At 40.7% G+C, this 13,984-nt stretch overlaps 1 protein-coding gene across 11 annotated transcripts in view; it reads left to right on the top strand.

Annotated features, from left to right (window-relative positions):
• Positions 1-5,406: 5,406 nt before the first annotated feature.
• mef2d (myocyte enhancer factor 2d) overlaps positions 5,407-13,984 on the top strand; it is a 78,977-nt gene continuing 70,399 nt past the window's right edge. For all 11 annotated transcript variants that reach the window (XM_046314067.1, XM_046314075.1, XM_046314076.1 and 8 more), the window contains exon 1: positions 5,407-5,618. The gene's annotated coding sequence lies outside the window, so the exon portion shown is untranslated. The remainder of the gene's footprint in view (positions 5,619-13,984) is intronic.

The following is a 13,984-nucleotide window of genomic DNA, read 5'->3' on the forward strand; positions in this document are numbered from 1 at the left end:
CAGGATTCTAGTCCTGCTCCTGATTGCCACACTTAAGCTCTATTGTGGGGGTACAGCTGATGGAGGTGGGAGGGTTTGTTGGCTCCGTTGCCATGGAGACTGAGTGTTGCTAGGCAGCCGACAGGATGCTTTGGAAGCCAAGTGCGGCGGAGCAGCGGGTCACTGCAGAGAGAGGGAGCTGCACCCACACACCTTTCACGTGGACTAACACACTCTCCACACAAAGAGAAAGAGAGGGAGAGAGGAATAGAAGGGACAAAATAAAGGAAAATATTGGCTTATGAAGAGGGAGCGAGAGGAGAGAGCAAGGGTGAAGAAGTGAAAAACAATATTTACAAGTATGTCAGATATTGTCTGACCTCAAAAGTGGTCCAATATCAAGATAAATCCATGTCTCACGACATCTATTGAGAAGTGTTAGCTGTAGCCAATGCCTAAAAATATAAATATGGGCACCACACATGCACGCACGCACGCACACACACACACACACACACACACACACACACACACACACACACACACACACACACACACACACACACACACACACACACACACACACACACACACACACACACACACACACACACACACACACACACACACACACACACACACACACACACACACACACACACACACACACACACACACACTCTGATTGGTACTTATTCTGGTCTGCTGGACACAAGAGCTCTGATAAAGAGCAATCCGGTTACATCACTATAACAGCCTGCTTCCCTCCCTCAAAGCCTCTTGTTGCTAATGTGTGTGTTTGGATGGGATGAGGGGTTTCTAGCCTGCAAAAGTCTTGGGCGAGAGAGGCAGCTAGGTCACCAGGGACACTGCATTTAGCTAGAACGCCAAATCAACTGAGACAGAGACAGAGCCACCATAATATTTGTTCTGTAGACAATATGCAGGCAGCATTATGTGGAGGATCCTGATTGTGGAGACACATATATGATCATATTGTTGCATGAGGTTAATGTTTTTAGTTGAAAGAAAAAGGGTTCCACAATGACACTATGAGTGACTTTTGAAAACATTGCTTAATCGTGAGAAGTAACTATTGTGTGGAATGTGCTTGGACACTTACCTGATCTTCCATAACATTACCTATGTTTCAGAATAAACAAAGTTTTCTAACTGCAAGTGAACCTCTTACCAAAATAATAACATATATGGAACAAAAATATAAACGCAACATGTAAAGTGTTGGTGCCATGTTTCATGTTTCATATGCATAAAAATATTATTTCTTTCAAATGTTGTGCACAAATAAGTGTACATCCCTGTTAGCAATGAGCATTTCTCCTTTGCCAAGATAATCCATCCACCTGACAGGTATGGCATATCAAGAACCTGATTAAACAGCATGATCATTACACAGGTGCACCTTATGCTGGGAACAATAAAAGGCCACTCTAAAATGTGAAGTTCTGTCACACAAGACAATGCCACAGATGTCTCAAGTTTTGAGGAAGCGTGCAATTGGCATGCTGAATGCAGGAATGTCCACCACAGCTGTTGCCAAATAATGTAATGTTAATGCATCTACAATAAGCTGCCTCCAACATCATTTTGAAGAATTTGGTAATACATCCAACTGCCCTCACAACTGCAGACCACGTGTAACCACGCCTGTGGGTTTGCACAACCGAATAAGTTCTTTACAAACTGTCAGAAACCATCTCAGGGAAACTCATCTGCATGCTCGTCGTCCTCACCGGGGTCTTGACCTGACTGCAGTTCGGCTACGTAACCGACTTCAGCGGGCAAATGCTCACATTCGATGGCCACGGGCACGCTGGAGAAGTGTGCTCTTCACGGATGAATCCTGGTTTCAACTGTACTGGGCAGATGGCAGACAGTGTGTATGGTGTCATGTGGGCAAGCAGTTTGCTGATGTCAACGCTGTGAACAGAGTGCCCAATGGTTGCAGTGGGGTTAATGTATTGGCAGGTATAAGCTACGGACAAGGAACACAATTGAATTTTTATGGCATTTTGAATGCACAGAGATACTGTGACCAGGTCTTGAGGCCCATTGTCGTGCCATTCATCCACCACCATCACCTCATGTTTCAGAATGATAATGCACGGCCCCATGTCACAAGGATCTGTACACAATTCCTGGAAGCTGAAAATGTCCCAGTTCTTCCATGGCCTGCATACTCACCAGACATGTCACCCATTGAGTATGTTTGGGATGCTCTGGATCGAAGTGTACAACAGCGTGTTCCAGTCACCCGGCAATATCCATCAACTTCACAGAGAGAAGAGGAGTGGGACAACATTCCACAGGCACAGTCTACAGCCCAATCAACTCTGAAGGAGATGTGTCATATTGCATGAGGCAAATGGTGGTCATACCAGATACTGACTGATTTTCTGATCAATGCCCCTACCTTTTTTAAGGTATCTGTGACCAACAGATGCATATCTGTATTCCCAGTCATGTGAAATTAGGGTCTAACTGGTTCCAAGTCCAACTGGTTGAACGTCTAGGAACAGGCCAGTGTGAGAGGCCAACAGGGTGTCCATCTGTTTGCATTAATTCTCCTCTGCAAAACCACACTACGTAAGCTCCTTACACAAAGCATAAAACACAGTGTAATCTCTCTACCTACAGCCTATTCCTCCCCTCTACTACTACTGTTGCTTGATTACCCCCCAATTATCTCTCTTTCTGTTTCTCTGGCTGCTCGTTGATTGATCACAAAAAGTTCAATGTACATTTAGGGATACACCGATTACAGTTTTTCTCTATTGCTAAAACACTATAACCTATTGGCTGAACAAAGTTCTCAGTTGCCTGGACTCATTTAGCTAATTCTGCAGTCTGTTGTCAATACCTTAAACCATTTCACATGGTAAAACACAATTTTCAGATCTCATTTAGACTTTTCAGCAAAACTCTAAACACATTCACATTCTCAAATCACTTTCTGCACTCTAATGCACATGTCATCCATACTGGCAAACACAAGTGGCAACAATCAAATGCAAATAGAGAACATATGTCATTGATTGAACACAACCACTCAAAATTGATTTAACCTGTTTCAAATGATGTGACACAACCAATATAAGCCAGTTCAGAGAGCAAACAAGTTGTTGAAGGTGGGAAGGAGAAAGTCTGAGAATGGATACTGTAGTACAGTGCATTGTAGGCTGTATACTGTACAATGGACAAATTGTATGGCCCTGAACATTGTGCTTTCTATTTATTAACAGTACTGACTGCTCAATAGATTTTGACTGGTTGCAGGTTCATATCAAGAAAGAACAAGAATTAGAGTATCACAGACAAAGGGGTACAAGGAGGAGGAAGAACAAAAAACAAAATTGCAAAGAGCAAAGCAGAGTAGTAATTTATGATCAATTTTGAGCGACTATGATAGAACATATTTTCGTTCATCAAAAGACAAAGACGGAAAAATATGAATACTTTTTTAGATTAAAAATGTACTTCTCCCTGAGAATTGTATGTTTCGAACAATGTGCTTTCTATTTTTCGGTGTATTGTTTACTGACTGCTTGAGAGTGTATATCATGTTGATCACTTTGTTTATGATTTGAGAGCAGTGTTTGATTTTGAACACAAGTAAAACTGTTTTGAGGCGAATGTTTCCTTTTGCAAGAGGAGTCAGAGGTTATGTAAATAGTGCTTGAAGATGAGGTTTTGTGTTTAATGTTTTCAGGAAATGGAGCAAGGCTTCAGAAATTGTGTTTTAGCAATTGAGAAAAACTGTAAAGTGTCAGGCAAGTAAATGGTCCATTTGCCGAGTCTCCCTGGCTGGGTGTTTCCGTATGCTGCTCTGCATCGACTGTGGCAGCACAGAATGAAATATGACACATTACTGGTGTGTGTGTGTGTGTGTGTGTGTGTGTGTGTGTGTGTGTGTGTGTGTGTGTGTGTGTGTGTGTGTGTGTGTGTGTGTGTGTGTGTGTGTGTGTGTGTGTGTGTGTGTGTGTGTGTGTGTGTGTGTGTGTGTGTGTGTGTGTGTGTGTGAGAGAGAGAGAGAGAGAGAGAGAGAGAGAGAGAGAGAGAGAGAGAGAGAGAGAGAGAGAGAGAGAGAGAAATGGGAAGTTAAGAAGAGACCCCAAATGTGACTGGAAATATTACAACAGGCAAAAAAAGGCACATTTGATCTAATAAGAGGAACCTCATCTACAGTTTGATAAAATGCAAAATGTGGGAAAGATTGAAGTAGGCCCATTAAACGTTTTATTATTATTTTTTGTCTTCAAATCAAATCAAATCTTATGTTATTGCGGGTATAGCGAAATCATTGTAAATCAGTCTGTCTAATAATAAACGGACACATTTGTTTCAATTATGAAGATACTGATACTGTAGGCTACTTCCAGATACAATATAATTTCATATTTCTGTGAAACCATGTCCTGTGACTTTACATTTGACAGCCCTTACCATCTGCTTCATAGGCTACAGACTAGGTGGTGACGTAGGCTATGTGCGACAGACTGTAATATGAAACTAAATAAGATAGAAATACTGTATTAATATTTTCATTAGTCTGGAATAAATAACATTACGTGTTTATACTGGTGAAGTAGCCTTAAAACTTTACAGATGATTATGAGCAAATGAACATTCAAGCGTGTCATGCGCTTCACATTACATCCGTACATTTTCATTTCTATGCAGACCAGCATCACACCTTTCCTCACTGTAAACACCATTTTCTTCCGCAGTCATGAGATAAAGTAGTTCATCATTGAAACGCTGCTCTGCTTTTCGCTCAGTGCGTAACCTACCCTTCAAGTCTGCAGAAATCGAAGTTTCCAATTCTACCTCAATGGGTGATACCCATTGTACAGGATTTGTATGTTACTTTCCGTAGGTTATGCTGTACCTATATACTACTATACTACTATAGAGCTTATGGATGCACTTTTGTCCAACAGCATATAGCCAAATAATAAGACTAAATGCAAGATAAATGTATTGGGGGAAAACAGACACTTATAAAGTCAGATTATTGGCCATATTCAATAGCCTTACAAGAGGAAAGATAACATTTATTTTGCTATTATGCTACAAGGCAAACACATAAGAAATCACTGGCGTCACAATTGAAATGGCACACTGCATTGTTTCAAACACTGTGCGTAAATTAGAGAAGTAAGACAATATTGACAATGGATATCATGATTCAAATAGAAACGTTAATTCTTACAGTAAAACAGAAGTGGCGGAGGGATACACTCACACATGATCTCACCATTAGTCCTTCCTACTTCACGGTTCACCTTCTACTAACTTCACGTTGACGAGTCAAATCCTGTGACGTCTCCAGTGATTGGTTAAACAACACGAAAATATCTTGCCTATTGGTCCGGCTAGTGTCAATCATGAAGCAGTGCCAATCATGATAGATTGGGCAGCAGCAGCTACATTGTATCGTTTGACAGAACTAAATAGTTACCTTGTACTTCAAGAGGAATGATTTAAAAAAATATCTACTGACGTCGGTAGACAGCCTGTTTACATAATTTTTATTCCTCAATCAACATTTTAAATACATAGTCATATATTTTTGAATCTCCAGTTTCACCAGACAGATGTGGATACAGTTCTACAGGGTAAGTCACTCTTCACAAGCTCGCTAACGTTACCCAGGTTAGCTACCTGCTAGTGAATGTGTTTGGTCAGTAACATTAGGCAACTGTTTACTTTGAATAACTTATATTTAACAACATGTTGCTTTCGAATGGCCACTTTCTGATGTCATTGAACTGAGGGCAACTCTAAGCAACCATATTTCGGTGTGGTGGTCGCGTGCTGTCTCGTGCTTTGTTTTGAGTGTCAAGGGTAGACTACATGGAGAGTTTGCTTGCTGGTTTGTATTACTTGCAAACTAGGGATTACTTTATGTCGCCTCAATTGTATGATACTAGCACAGTTAATAAACGCCAATAATTGTTGATTGTATGGATGCTGGGATTCTCTTCCTTCATGAGCGCAACAGCCGTGGTGACCGTTCACCAGGAGCTGTCAGAACGATTTATGGAAAGTGTCACCGAGGTTTTGACACGATTACTCTTAATGTATATGAATTGATTTCACTTAAATGAGTAGAATGAATAGTTTACTGCACACTTTATTCCGATTGAGAGGCTATTGTTGGTTGTTCCTTCATGGCAAACACGCAATTCGATGGAATCTTTCTCCATCGGCAAGAGAGTTACAGTACAGCATAGCGCAAAGAGAGCATCAATGTGTCAGAAAAAAAGTAATTTAAGGAACCTTTGGTGTCAACGGAATGCGCATGTAAGCCAACGTTAATGTTTTGCATCCATCAAATGGTAAACATTGCCTAAACATTTTTGACCTGACTGTATATGAATTTAACGGCGCAAAAATGGTTGCCTGTGGTATAATTGCTGTTTTCTCAAGGGAAAAGTGTCAACAAACTATTGATTTATTCTAAAATCCGGAATCCCTTTTGCGCGTGAAAGTGTTGGAGATAGGATGTGTAGACCAAACCTAAAGTATAACAAGCGTGTTGTATTAAGAATTCTTTCCCAATATTCTTTGAGGGAGAAATTATATTCTGTCAGTTTTTCCATTACCTTGGCATGTTGTTTTTACAGTAACATAGGAAGTCTAGTGATTTGAATTAATGCACTGCCTAAACCTCAATATGTGACAGTTCAGTGTCTCACTTGTGGGATTAAATGTATGAATGTATTTGCCCTCCCCCCACAAATGAGGGGCATAAACTGACGTGTTTCAGCTATGCAGGCAGGTATAGTGCACGTTGTGATTCATGTCAGGGTGTCACATGGCAGAGACAGGGTCCTCAGGGACACAGTCCAGATAGTGGTTCTCACCAGCCCTGGCAAGCCTCAGAGCAGTCAGAGACCGAGTAGGAGATTACAGGACAATGAGCTGTCCCCGTAAGGACATGCCCCTGTGTTTCCCGCTGAGGGGTACTTACAGGTAAGACAGGGAACATGATCAAAAACAAATAAGAAAAGGTAAATTATACTTTTCACCCAGATAAAGGCTAATCTGTTTTCATCGTTGAGATGCTATGGGTCAGGACTAGTGCCATGGACTGGGTATTCCAAACAATACAAAATAACTCTGCTGTCTCTGACATTGTCAAGATGTCAGAGCTAATGGGAGCTTAACACTCCTCCCCCTCACAGCTCCCCTACCTTATCTATTCTTGTCTTTCTGGAAGACACTGGCCCTCATGAGTCTCCTGTGCTGGCCTCAATTTTGACATCATTAGAGGCTCCCACCATCATTCCCACATGTGCCACAGGAGGATGTCATGAAATAGTTTAAAGTGTTTGGGTATTGCAATTGGATGATTTGCACACTCTTTCTTTCTCAACATGCACACACACTTTTATTTATTTTATTTATTTGACATTTATTTAAACTAGGCAAGTCAGTTAAGAACAAATTATTATTTTCAATGACTGCCTAGGAACAATGTGTTAACTGCCTTGTTCAGGGGCAGAACGACAGATTTTCCCATTGTCAGCTCGAGTATTCGATCTAGCAACCTTTCGGTTACTACTCCAACGGTCTAACCACTAAGCTACCTGCTGCTAGGCTACACACGGCATAAACTGGCAGATTGAGTGCAAGTAGACTAGTGTACTTTCTCCTCAAACAGTGAAAGGCTTTAGCGACAAATAACTTTTAGGCTCAGCAAAGTAAAAGCCTTTTGTGTGCTTGAGAAGCGTGACTGCAAGCAAGGGGGCATCCTACTAGCCTCTGCCAGAGAAGTCTCTTACTATTTAATAACGGGCAACTCAAAAATCTAATTTAAGTTATATTAAGGCAAATGGGTAACACTTTAGATTAAGTTGGTCTTATACCTATGTAATAGCACTGTAATTACACAAGTAAAAACATAATGTTTATATGGCGCCCTCAGAATAGCCATGCCACATGGTGGCTCCAGTCAAAAAAAGAAGATTCCTCTTGTTAACTCAGTCTCCAAGGAATAACAATCATCCTCTCATGCTGCAGCGTCCTGCTGAATTGCAAACACAGATGGTCAGCTATTGTGCTCTTCAGACATCTCACATGTGGCAGTCTGTATGGAATAATGACTGAATATGTTTTCATGTAAGTGTTTGAGTATGTGCCCATACAATTACTGTATTTTTATGTGTGGTACGTGTGTGTTTGTAAAATATTTGTTTTGGCGTGAGCTTCTGTGTAGGAAGGGAGGGAATGACAGAGATACAGAGAGAGTAAGGATACTTAAGAAGGGATAGAAGTGGTGGTCTAGCAATCTATAGATTAGACTAAAGAGCAAGTGATCAGCATAGCCTAAATCTGCTGCCCAGAACATTCTATTGGTCAAAGCCTTCTCTCCTCCAATTACAGTGTAATTTCAATTAAGCACTAATCTCTGGGACAATCAATGGTGTACTGGCGACCCCTTGCCTGACACATATATTGATGTGATTTAATCACTGCCTAACCCTAGGCTGAAATAATGCCTGGATAGTTCAAGTTAAATGTCTGTCTGAACCCCCATACACCGGCGTACAGCTGACCTCATGTTATCTCGCTCTATTGCGATGGAAGACATCTTATCTTCACTTCAGTCAGGTCAGATAACTATAGCCTCTGCTTATTGTCACCCCCCCCCCCCAACAAATTGTTCCACCTGTAACAAACCAACAGCTTTGGAAAGAATGAGAGCATTTTAGTTATATCAAGTGTCACATAAGGAGTGTGTGCTTTCGCCGTGATCGTTTCATGGCCTCTTTTGTGTTCCTTTATTCCAGGGCAGCTTTGCCCACATTGTGTGTGGAGAGCAGGAATAATATAATAATAATAATATATGCCATTTAGCAGACGCTTTTATCCAAAGCGACTTACAGTCATGTGTGCATACATTCTACGTATGGGTGGTCCCGGGAATCGAACCCACTACCCTGGCGTTACAAGCGCCATGCTCTACCAACTGAGCTACAGAAGGACCACGCTGCACAGCAGGGTCCTACCTTCTGCCATTATGGCTGTGATTCAATCATCACAGGGCCTCACTTTACTCCAGCACACTATAAGGGAAAGAAATGTCACTCTCTTCGCTTAATGGAGCCACAAGCCAACAGTGCTGTTCATCATGGCTAAGACCAACAGTCGCTTAAAGTGTGAAGTATACTGGCAAGCTTCACCTCCATCCCCTTTCTTTCCATGTAATTTCAAAATGGCCTCCCCTCAATGCTTCATCCTGAAATTGCAGCCAGAGGATCTCCACACAGGGCAAAGACCTACAGAGGTGTAATGTGGGAAGCAGTCCTGGCAACCTTTGTCTCCCAACCATCCTTCCAAGGATTAAAGCCTAGTGAGCTCTGCTTCTCCTTGGCTATAGGGCAGAACATTCTTTACTTACCCAGGACTAATCTCTCCTCCAGCAAGCTGTTAATTGAGCCATCATTAGCAGCTGATTCAGGGGTTAAACATCAATTAAGGTTATGTGCAGAGAGGCACAGCGGAGAGAGTAAGGGCTCCAGTCCAGAGGGCAGGGGAGGTCAACTAGGCCCTACGGTCCCTGAAGGAAAGAGGGGGATGGAGTGGGCCAGTGGAGGAGTTAGGATGCTCTGGGAGAGGTGGAGATCTGAAGTGCCCGCTTAGGGATGAGTGGTTTGGACAATGGAGTGGAGCAGGTTGATGGTGATCATGCTGGAGCCTGAGATTCTCTACCAATCAGTGGTAACTTGTTTTGCAAAGTATGCTGAAACTAAAGTATGTTTTCGGTAATAGAACATGAAACAGTTCAGTACTAGAATTTGTTGCTTTCGGTACTTCTGTCAAATGTGTCTCCCGTTGTCTACTGATTGAGAGAGCATTAAGTCTATCAACGCAGCCGATGTCCCCTTATAGCACGAGAGCACCGTGCATGTGCTAGCTTTAGCCTGTCCTGCGGAACCACTGTTCTCACTGGTAGTCTGGGCTGCATCACCACTTATGCTGCACAGAAGTATACACAATTAGAAACTGTTCACAAAACAATGTCCATTACAGGTGAGAACACTTTACAATGCAAGAAGATGGTATCAGTAGCTTCCAGTTTTGGAGACTATCTTCCCTTGCCGGCTTACAGTTGAAGCTAACATCAATTCATTTACCTAGTACCTTGTTTTTGGTAATATGCAACCATAATGCAGATTTTCGCCAAAAACTTGATTAATTCACTTCGTGTCTCTCCCAGCCAATATTGTCTTTGCTGGAGCCTTGAAGTGTGTGTGTGTGTGTGTGTGTGTGTGTGTGTGTGTGTGTGTGTGTGTGTGTGTGTGTGTGTGTGTGTGTGTGTGTGTGTGTGTGTGTGTGTCATGGGTCTTAACTACAGAGACAGCACACTTTTTTATAGAAGAAGAGATTGCTTCTTCTATTCAAATGTTGTTGATCATTTCGGGCTGGGACTCTGGGCTTAGATTATTTCTAATTTAGGTTTTAGCGCAATATTTCAAATGCCTATATTGCAAGAATCAAGTTTTTATTTTGATTTGTCCGCTTGTTCTCATGTTGTCCTTTTGGCCTTGCCTTCTCTGCTCCTTCTGTGCACCTTTTACTCACATACCTAAGCCCCTGCCACTCACAACAACAAAGATGAGATATCACTTCTTCCTCTCTGAAAATATATGCTCAGTTTGTCACGTGCAGCATTGTGGTAACAGATACTGCTAGCAACATTTTAACCAATGACTGTTATGCCAGCTGTCTAGTCTGTGTTTTATAAATGTGCAATAACCATAAAAAGCATAATTTATATAAGGAATTGGCAACTCATTCTCATTCTGAGAAATAAGTTAGGTCACTTGATTTCATCTTCTGAACAAAGTGGACGGGCTAGCATGCTGTCCAAACAATTGGAGACAGACAGAAGGGTGTGTTCATAACATTTCAACTGTTCTACCTTGTTAGCTAGAAAATAGATCCAAGTTGGCTAAACTTAAAGTATAAAGATTAGATGGCTACTCACTATATATAGGGCTGGGAATTGCCAGGGACCTTACGATTTTATCACAATACTTAGGCGGCGATACGATATGTATTGTGACTCACAATTGAATATTTTTACTATTTAATGCTGTGATTTTATTGCGATTTGATGTTCCAAACATATTGTTTTGATCAGTTATATGAATAAAAGTGCTTGAAGCAAATTAGCTTCCTATTTAAAAATAAGATGGAGAACGAGCTATGACGTGAAAATACATGTGTTTTGGTGCAGGTACAGCCAACTAGTGCAAAATTATATTGCTATATTGTCAAAACGATACAATATAGTGTCAAATAATATCCCGATATGTAACTATAGATTTGTATCCACCCCATCACTAACTTACTAGCACCTGGGCTTGTGCTTGAGAGATTGTTTATGAGACCTGTGATACTTTTCTATAATGCATGTTACAAGAAGTTAGTCATTAATAATGAATGTGTATTATGTGTGGTTCTAGTTAAATCTAACAAAAATTGCATTTTCATAGACAGACTTGAAAGCCAGATCAGTGATTTATAAGTTCCAAATGGAAGGTGGACATATTGTTTTTATTCTGTAACCCCAAGAAATCAGCCAAACAAGCTCAATAATTCAACTCATACCCACACTCCTATTGAATATGATTCGCCTGTATTGTGAATAGGCCTAGGCTACATCTTGATTTACCTAGTTTATCAATAGACTAGAGATTTATCATTCAAATAAATTATTACTATTATGTGGTAAACAAAGTAAAAATAATCTAATGTAATGATATTGAACTCAAAAGGTCCGGATCAAGTGCCATTCTGTGACTTTGGCTAATAACACCTTATTTTTTTGATGTATCATTTTGGTATCGAGTTTTGTGATTCTAAACCTGGTATCTGTGTCGAAGTCAAAATTCTGGTAACGGTCTGATGGTCTTATTCTAATTACCATAGGGTGGTTCTTGGCATATCCCCAATCTAAAGGTGAAGTAGAGAGGATTGACATATTCTCAACACGATTGTAGGTAGCCTATTTGAGGCTCTCATTTTGCATCTTTTACTACCCTTCAGATTTGATTCCCACCAACCTTTCTTGGTCATTTTGAATAAGCAGAGGTGATTGAATGTTATGAAATAACCTGAATAGCAGTGAGAAACAGCTGAAAACCTCTCATATTATTTAGAATTACTTGACCTTTAAAAAAAACTTGAACCGGCTGCTTGCTCTCTAGCGGAGGTTCAAACACCTTCGACCCGAGCATGTAGAACTTTGCACTAGTTAATTGGGTACAAGGACGCAATGTATCAAACAGCTCCAACACACCAAAGAGTAATCTCATGAGCATTTGAATCTGTTACATCCGTTCTCTGAACTGAACAACTATGAGAACTGACTGGTGTCACTGAAAAACTAGTTCCCTGAAACGAGGTGGTTGCTTTTGTGCGACCACCGGTGTCAGCTTACAACAAAAATAACAGCTGCTCGCGTCTTGAAGGGGAAGTTAGGTTCCAAATCTCTGCTTAGAATTCAACCATAGACTTAAAGCCATAAATGGTATAGCGATTAGCGTTCCATTGAACTGCCGGTCATAAAAGCATATCAATGATTCCCTATTAATTTGTTATACTGTAGCATTCATCAATTCTCACTGGAGCCATTAGTCTACCATAGCTAAAATAGCATGTTTTTAAAAATGTTATGTATGTCTCAGCTCTAAATGATCACACTTGATCCTTATTGCAGTAACAGCATTAGTTAGCATGTTAACATCTCACATTTATTAGATGGACTCCTAAAGATGAAGAGATCTTCCGTGGTTCTTGTAAGGGCAGCTAAATTCACTGAAATTACCCATCTCAACAGTTCTTCAAAAGTTGGTTTATCATCAGATACTATTGTCTTGTGATTGGTTTGCGTACCATGTTTCTATATGTATGTCAATCATGCATCAGGTTATAGCTTAGAGTGATCAGTCCATGAGGATCTGTTTCATAAAAATATAGCTGAAGAGAAAAAAAAAATGAATGGTAAATCCTTACACCCAGTTGTTGCTTTTCTCTAAAAAATAGTCTGCTCAGAGCACTACATTTATCCAATCCGCCTCTAAAGACATTTCTTGAAATATGTAGCTTTGGAGCAAAACATTGAAATCTGGGTTGACCTCCTTTTGGCTAGTAGGTAGAAACAGATGAATAAATCAAAATGATGAATGCACGTAACATGTATTTTTATCTGGGATTATGAAATCTGTAGGAGTATATTAAAACTCCCTCATTCCGTTCCATGACGGTGTCCATATTCTTTTGTTTTCATTGTTCTTCTCTATCACTCAGTTGTTTTGCCAGAGGCTTTATCCAGATTAAGTCGAATTTCTCTCCTCTTAATATACTCTTTGCGAATAGAAAGGGTAATCTTGCATAAAGCCAACCAAATGGGCTTTTGTGGGGGTCTTTGGTGGGATCAAGGGGCGGTGGGATCAAGACATCACAACCTACGTAGGCTAAATGCAACTTAGCTGTACATATATGCAAAATTATCATTAACAATTGAGTTTGAGATGAGCAAGGATTTGGAACACACTACACACTACTAAGTGTTACACTACACCACACTGGGGCCAGCGTGACCTTGACTGGTGTCAATGTAATTACATTTTGTGTTCATTCAGTTCAAATCAGGCAAGCCTTTTCTGTCATTTTCTACAGAAAATATGTCAAAGAAACGAGGTAATGAGAACAGTATTTAGAAAATCTATTGAGTTGTGCACAAATGGAGGAGCTTTTTAGAGGAACCAGAAAGAGGCCATCTTCCCTCAATGCAGAGTAATTATGGTGATGGTCTTGTCCCCTTTCCTCACAGCGGCTCCCTAACAAACATGGTTCATAACTAACCTGAACCAGTGTGTTCAGGTAATGTTAGATTTAATGTAAGGGGACAGGACTTTGGATCAGGTTCAGCGACCACCAGTGAACTGTATTTAATCAGAGTATT

This window comes from Oncorhynchus gorbuscha, linkage group LG19, assembly GCF_021184085.1.
Source record: "Oncorhynchus gorbuscha isolate QuinsamMale2020 ecotype Even-year linkage group LG19, OgorEven_v1.0, whole genome shotgun sequence".
Classification (NCBI taxonomy): domain Eukaryota; kingdom Metazoa; phylum Chordata; class Actinopteri; order Salmoniformes; family Salmonidae; genus Oncorhynchus; species Oncorhynchus gorbuscha.